Consider the following 7,585-nt stretch of genomic DNA (forward strand, 5'->3'; position numbering starts at 1 on the left):
GAAAGCAAATATACTAGAAATTCAGTTAAACTTGACCCAAAATCTAGCAAAATGTGACTATGATGAACAATGATCAAGTGAATGAAATAGAGAAGGAAATAAAAAAGAAAAAGGGAAGAAAGAGGAGAAAGAGGATTAAACCAAGCTAAAAGGAGCCAATAAAGTGCGTTAGAAGCGCACTTATCAAACTCCCCCAAGCTTAGCATTTTACTTATCCTCAAGTAAACCAAGAATGAGAGAGATGAAAGTAAAAGGGAGCAAAAAGAAGAGAAGGAAGAATCATGCAACACACTAGTCTAAAAGCTCTAAAAGCAATGCTACTAACATGGTACCAAGATTTAGGAGACCAACACTAGTAGAATAAATGCTTATTGTTGCGGTCTTTAAGTGGCCTATTGCGGCGGTTTTGGTCGCGCAACAATTAAGGGGGTAACAATAGGTAATTAATATATTGTTGCGGTTTTAAACCGCAACAATATCTGAACATATTGCTGCGGTTTCTAGACAAAACCACAACAATATATTTATGTTATATCTGATTCATAAAGCATATTGCTACGGTTTCTAGTGAAAACCGCAACAATATGCTATACTTAATAATAATAAAAAGACATATTGCTACGGTTGTTGCACAAAACCGTAGCAATATGTCATGGTATAGGCAAACCAAAAAAAAATTTGACATTTAATTTGAAAATTTAAAACCGCGTAGATAACCCATCCACTATCCATCAAATTCACATGACAAACGAGCAACAAATGTTTTAGGAGAAAATAACACCACATTCATTCACAATTAGGTTTAACCGACGACATTAAGAAACAAAGAAACAAATTATAACAGTACCTAAAATGACAAATTAAGAGAAACAAAGATTTATAATGTCGTCGGTGAGGAACTATATTATAACAAATTATAACAGTACCTGCAATTGCTGAACTAAATCTAAAAAATTATAACAATAATGAAACTTAATGTCGGTGAACAGAAAAACAAAAATTAAAGAATCTAAAATCAGAAGAAAAAAATTCAGAAAATATGTCATGGTACTTACAAACAAACACAAAGATGACAAAAATCAGATTTAAGAAAAAAAAAAACTAAGATCGAAGAACCAGATCTAAGAAAAAAAAAACTAAAAATCGAAAATCACTTTGACGCAATTTCACCATGCGAGGGAAGTGACGAAGATGATGAGTCGGTGATTGACGAAAATCAGATCTGGCTAGTTTCGCACATTAGACGTCGGTGAAGATATGAAAGGCGGCGATGGGCAGGGGGGAGCGAGCATCCACGACGAGCCTCGACTATCCACGAAGGGTGAAAGGCGGCGACGACGGGTGAAAGGTAGCGACGGCGACGACGACGGGTGTAAGGCGGCATCGGCGACGGGTGAAAATATTAATCTTGGTCTTTAACACCCCAATAATTCTCTCTTTTCAGAAATAACTTTATAATATAAACTTAGAGAATTACCCAGGCATTATCGCCCGTGTGCTAATGTATCGGCTTATTCAAATTTTGCAGCGGAAAACAATTTACTAAAATCAACTTTATTAAAACTCGCTAAATAAAAGACAATGTCGAGAATCTAAACAACCAACTTAAATAACCAACCATCTAAAATAAAATGTTCCTGCGAAAGCATAAACTAAACTATGCTAGAAATACAGTCTCTCCACTCCAGATTCCAATGCGATGCACATCTGCGAACCTGTAATGTCAATGCAATATCGATTCTGCTCACCAGAAGAATCATCACATGATCAATAGGCAAAGCCATGATCACACACACAAATAAAGCACGTAATCAGCAACGTTGAGTACTACATATCAAATATAAATATTTCTAAGCATGATACATGTAACAACCCGAATTCTCTCGACCAGCTTACAAAGGATTAAGCACAGCGAAAGAGACTCTGGTCGAGATAACCCGAACTATTACCATCACACTCACCGAACTACATCGGAGAGTGTGGAACTCATTTTCCCAAATTCTATTCAAATTGATTAACTATTACGATAATGCTCTGATTCTCAAACTCTATTCTCATAAATTTCTACAGAAAATCCGGAAGAGTTTCCTTTGAAAATAGGTCAACGCTAAAGCGAGAAATGATTTAAACTTGTTTGCAAATTCAATTTATAAATTATTTCTGAATCCCAAAGCTCATCAACCTCAACGCTTTCGCGGAGCAACAATCAACAAAGAATCTTGAGCACTAACTACCGATTCTTAAATGAAGAAATAGATTATAGAAGATAAACAATTAACTATTACAAGTGGAGCGTCCTCACTTCAATAACAACTATAATACTGCACCATCTCGTATCCCCTTCAGCTTGCAAAAGAATAACTCACGTCTTCAACCTGAAACATATAAGATACTGCCACCCACCAAGTGACAGGCCACAGAAATGACAAAACAACGTACACATCAGCAAAGCTGAGTACTAACCCATAAATAAGCTTAACACATGCTTTGGTGGCTTTTACTTGAAAACAACTCTCACGCAATTAACATAAATTCAACAATCATACCAATCATAGCATGCTTAACATCAATATTCTTGTTGAACATACATATTATATGTCTATCCCATTCCTCGTTTCATAATACATCACTAATCACATAGTAACAACTACCATAAGTTGACCCCCAACAATGGCATGTTTCTATATTCTCATTTAATCAACCTTTCAACTTACCACGATTTCATAGTAAGAATTTGAGGTCATCAACTTTGATATCAACAATATCTTCATTTCCTTTAGTCGATTTCTTAATGGAAACTCACACTTATGCTTTTATATTCTATCAATCACTTTCTTATATTCTATAAACAACCTCTTGTCGGGCAATAAATATTATAACTTTCACTATAACAATTCCTTATCGGGAATCCACATAACAAGATACGTTTCCTTATCGGGAATCCAACATTAGTATCACTTACCAAGATATGCCTCCTTATCAGGAAACCATTATCAATATTCATATTCATATACTGAATAAACATTCATTACTTACCTGATATGATTCCTTATCGGGAATTCAATATCAAAACAACTTACCACGATACGATTCCTTATCGAGAATCCATTGATATAACTTTCATACTTTGCGATGACATTCTTTTCAAACAGGTGGAAAGAGAAGGCGGCGGAGGAGACAAAGCTTACACTCCGACAGTGGGTGTCGTCACCCAACCATTCGCTTTACTTTTGGCCAATAACCGCGATAAGTCCGGAGTACATTTTTCCGCTGATTCATCAGCCATCCACAGGTTTCACATTACCTGATATAACGCCCAATTATCGCCCCACAGAGCAATGGGCAGGTTTCCCTGTGGGGGCCCCCAAGGTTCACAGTCCATGGGGCACTGTTCATGTCACCTCATCCGTCGACTCAGATGAGGCTACTTTCCCTTTCATATTCCTTTCGATTATTGTTCATAACCCAATCGTCATTCTTAGAACTATTCCATAGTTATAGTAACCCTTGACAATCATTGAACAACAAGCAAGGCTTCTTCTTAGAGAGTTATAATCGCTTAAGTATCTCGAGGCTAATATAGTTATGCATTTTGATTCAACTCAATTACAATTGTAAAACATACTTACCACACAAGTAACCAATCATATTCTGTAAAATACCAACCATAGTGACAATAGGTCTCTCAGCTAGAATTAACTAGCGAGAGTTACTAACCCAATTCCACACATCACATACTTTTGCATATAGATAGTTCATATTCTTTTTCACTTCACCAATATCTATGTAGACTCATCTCAATAATGATAATAACCGTTATCAAACACCATCAACAATTACAATAAGTCTCTCTCTTAGAATTAACTAAGGAGAGTTAGCGTAGATTCTACAACTCGAGATTCATGAAACAAAGGTCGATTAGACCTAATCAATTATGGGTCATGTTTTCTCGTAAGTTCGATTCCAATAACAACCATTAGTGGATCATATTCTTACTTAGTATAACGAGTCAACCTCCCTTCTAATTAGAAGTCATTTCATTGTGTAACTCAAACTACTTTAAAGTAATGCACAAACTTGCACTTACTTAAGTAATCATATAAACCAACTTAGTCCTCCGAATTCTAATCAATTAACATCACTTTATTATATTATTCTATTTATAGCTATCCAACTAAAATACTTTATCAAACACATCTTCACCGATCTACTCCATAGTTAAGTAATCTAACTTTCATACTCTTCATATTATTATAGTAATTAGTTAATCCTTTCTTTGACTTCATGTGACGTTATCAATTAGGTTGACTCATTTAAACAGTCTACTCAAACTATTCTTCCCCATAGTATCATTGATAACTCTAGTCAGATTTTCATATAACTAATCTTTTATTTATAGAATTACACCCAACCAATTCTAGAACATATAGCTATAAGTAGAACACTATCACACACTTATCACATCAATCAACTTACTAATATAGTATATACTTTAACAAAATGATAACGTACAATTAGAATTCTAATTATATATTAGGTATGCCACCTTCCACAATTCAGTGAACTTCCATCAACAACGTAGAAACAACTTTCATGTATCGCATAAACAAAATCAATAACATAATTTCATTACTATATCAATCTGTTACTCAAGTCGCCTTCAAACGCTAATAAAGAACATTTAAGCCAAAACCAAGACTTCTATATCATAATTAACAATGAACAACTCGAACAACGTACTATTCTAATTAATAACATTAATATTATTTAAGGATTAACAACTTTCTATTATCATTAGAACCAAGTATTTCTCATCTAGTTCAATTATATAAAACTAACTCAATCAAGTTTCGTAAATATAAATGCTTCACGAGTCAAATTACAACTCTTTGATTAGGAGACAATAAAACTAACATAATCAATTCTATACCAATAAACTTCTAAGAATAATCACCGCTTTTTGAATAACTCTTCAAGTCCATAACTCGGTCATGGTTTCACTTCAATGATATCAAGTAATATCATAAATCATTTCTGGTTTCTCTTAGTATGAACTCTTCTACTTATTCAAATGACAACCTCTAATCGAAAACATAATTCAATTAGATTTCCTTACTACCCAACATAGCTAAAGTATGACTTCCATTAATCATGCTAAACTAACATGTCTTATTAAACTAGTTCAAGAACTTATATTTACTAATCTTCCGCAAAACTAACATTATCATCAATGTAATTTATCAACCAAGTATGGGTCCATATCCAATATGCATTTCCCACTACCAATTTACAACAATATAATGATACTCTATTTATAAAATCAATCAATATAAACACAATCCAATTCAATATACAAATTCACCAAAAACAATAATTCAGCCCCATCAACACCACATAATCAACAACCACAATTAATCATCAAATTATCAACAATCATTCACGATTCCCAGGAAAGAAATCAAGATTAAACGGAAGGATCAAAGGGTTAGTACCTCTGCTCATAAGAGCAGCGAAGAACAGGGGACAGAGGAGTCAAGGGGGAGGGGTTTCGAGGCTTCAGGGCACGACGGCAGAGCACCGACGAGCAGCAGTAGATGCGATGAGGCGGCGCAAGGCAGGCGGAGCTACAGCGGCAACCACGACCACAACCACCAGCAGCACAACGACGTGCGGTGGTGGCGAAGCACCGCCCAATAGCAGCTATGAGCGACAGCACAACCGCGAACAACAAACGCGCGACGAGGAGAAATAGAGCTTCAATGGAGTAAAGAGAAAACACGGAGGGGAAAAGAGAGCGCGGGTCCGGCGAGGCAGGGGCTCCAGCGAAAAGCCAAGCGAACAGAGGAGAGAGAAAAATAACAGGCTGAAGGTTTGGAGTTTCGGGATTTTTTTCATAGGGATTGGGGTTTGGCGAGGAAATACCGAGATCAGGGAAAGGAGTTGGGGTTTTTGGGTTTTGGGATTTTGAAACTCTAGAAGACAAGGGAAGAGAGGGAATTGATTGGGGTTCGTTTTGCGTTTCATTAAGCCGACAATATATCAAAAGGGGTTGGATGGTTCGAGAAGGAAACCGCGAACCATCTTTGTTTTCTTGTTTGGACAAATACCACTCAATTTAGTCGCACATAAGACCCAAACTAAATTTAATAATAATAATAACTTCATAAAATTAAATAAATAAACATATTACAAACACGAAAAAATAAAATATTCATATTCTTAGCCCAAATAAATTAAAAATATTCAAAGCGTAATTAAGTTAATAATTGTCATTAACATTTAATAAATACTTTTAAAAACCGGCCTGTTACAATACTAAACAATAACGTATAGGAATAACCAATAAATAAAAATATAACAAACTGCAGGCAACTTTTACTGAACTAAACTCAAACATCTTTTAATACTTAAATGGAATAGTTATTGGATGAGTTGACTTAACTACTAATGTGAAATGCGGGCGTGACTCCGCATTTCAGAGTGACCTGCGATATCGAGGAACCTTTGAAATAAAAGAGGGATGGTGATCAATCCATTCCTAGAAAAGCCATGGGCTACCACCAGGTACTCCAACCCTTAATGTCCAACTCTAGACGTGCACCAGTCTAAAGTCTATTACTTATTCTCGTTACACTTTACGTTATTTACATGTTATTACTTATATTGACACGCACATATAAGCGACACATACATAAATAAGCACACATTCGCAACTGAACTTATTTTATCTTTGGATTTAACACGTGATCACAACTCATAATTTAAGACTACTTTAGTTCCTTTTTACTCTTAACTTTCTATACTTGTTGGACCTAGCCAACAATAATTTTACCTTTATATAAGTATAACTTGTAAACTTACTAAATAAGGTTCACGGCCCTCATAAGATAATAAAATGATACTTCTCAAGAATACATGCATTACATGATTCACTTTAACATATACTAATTCTTATATGAATTAATAAATAAACTAACTTGACATGCTTGCATCAAATATTCCATACAAACATATAATTCAATATTCATAAACAATTCTTATGTCACATGTTGCACACAGGCATAAAACATGTAAAATAATTCCAGAAATCACATATACGAACAAATCGGGTTCCTATACATGATACTAAAAATTTAAACCTTCCTTAAACATGTTACTAAGCCACATAGCACGTAAATAATGTACGTACCTCGTATATACTAGCTTCTAGGCCACTTTTAAATCGTTAAAAGTCTCCTACAACGTATTCTCCGCCAGAAAATAAAGTAACTAAAATTAAAACTTGAACCAAAAAATTACAGCAGCTTTAAATAATTAAAACCCATTAAAAACACGTTTTAAAATCGTTTTCAAGTGTCAAACTTAAGTTATTTTTAATTCCTAGTATAGTACTACTATTCTAGCAATTAAAAATCCTTAAAAACTCCACAATAATTCTTTTCTGAATTACACATTTTAAAATCTAATAACCTCCTTAAAAATATACAACGTATTTAAAATTACGTACTAAACAAATTATTATCATAATATATTTCTTTAGTTTCTAGCAAATAAAAACCCTAAAAACTCTTATTTTCATGATTCA

At 34.4% G+C, this 7,585-nt stretch overlaps 1 long non-coding RNA gene across 1 annotated transcript; it reads right to left on the reverse strand.

Moving 5' to 3' along the window:
* Positions 1-2,130: 2,130 nt before the first annotated feature.
* Positions 2,131-6,030, reverse strand: LOC109136113 (uncharacterized). Its single transcript, XR_002040940.3, has 2 exons — positions 5,493-6,030; positions 2,131-2,392 (listed from the first exon to the last, which is right to left on the reverse strand). It is a non-coding gene; the product is annotated as an uncharacterized LOC109136113 (long non-coding RNA).
* Between the last annotated feature and the right edge of the window lie 1,555 nt (positions 6,031-7,585).

Source organism: Beta vulgaris, chromosome 9, assembly GCF_026745355.1.
Source record: "Beta vulgaris subsp. vulgaris cultivar EL10 chromosome 9, EL10.2, whole genome shotgun sequence".
Classification (NCBI taxonomy): domain Eukaryota; kingdom Viridiplantae; phylum Streptophyta; class Magnoliopsida; order Caryophyllales; family Amaranthaceae; genus Beta; species Beta vulgaris.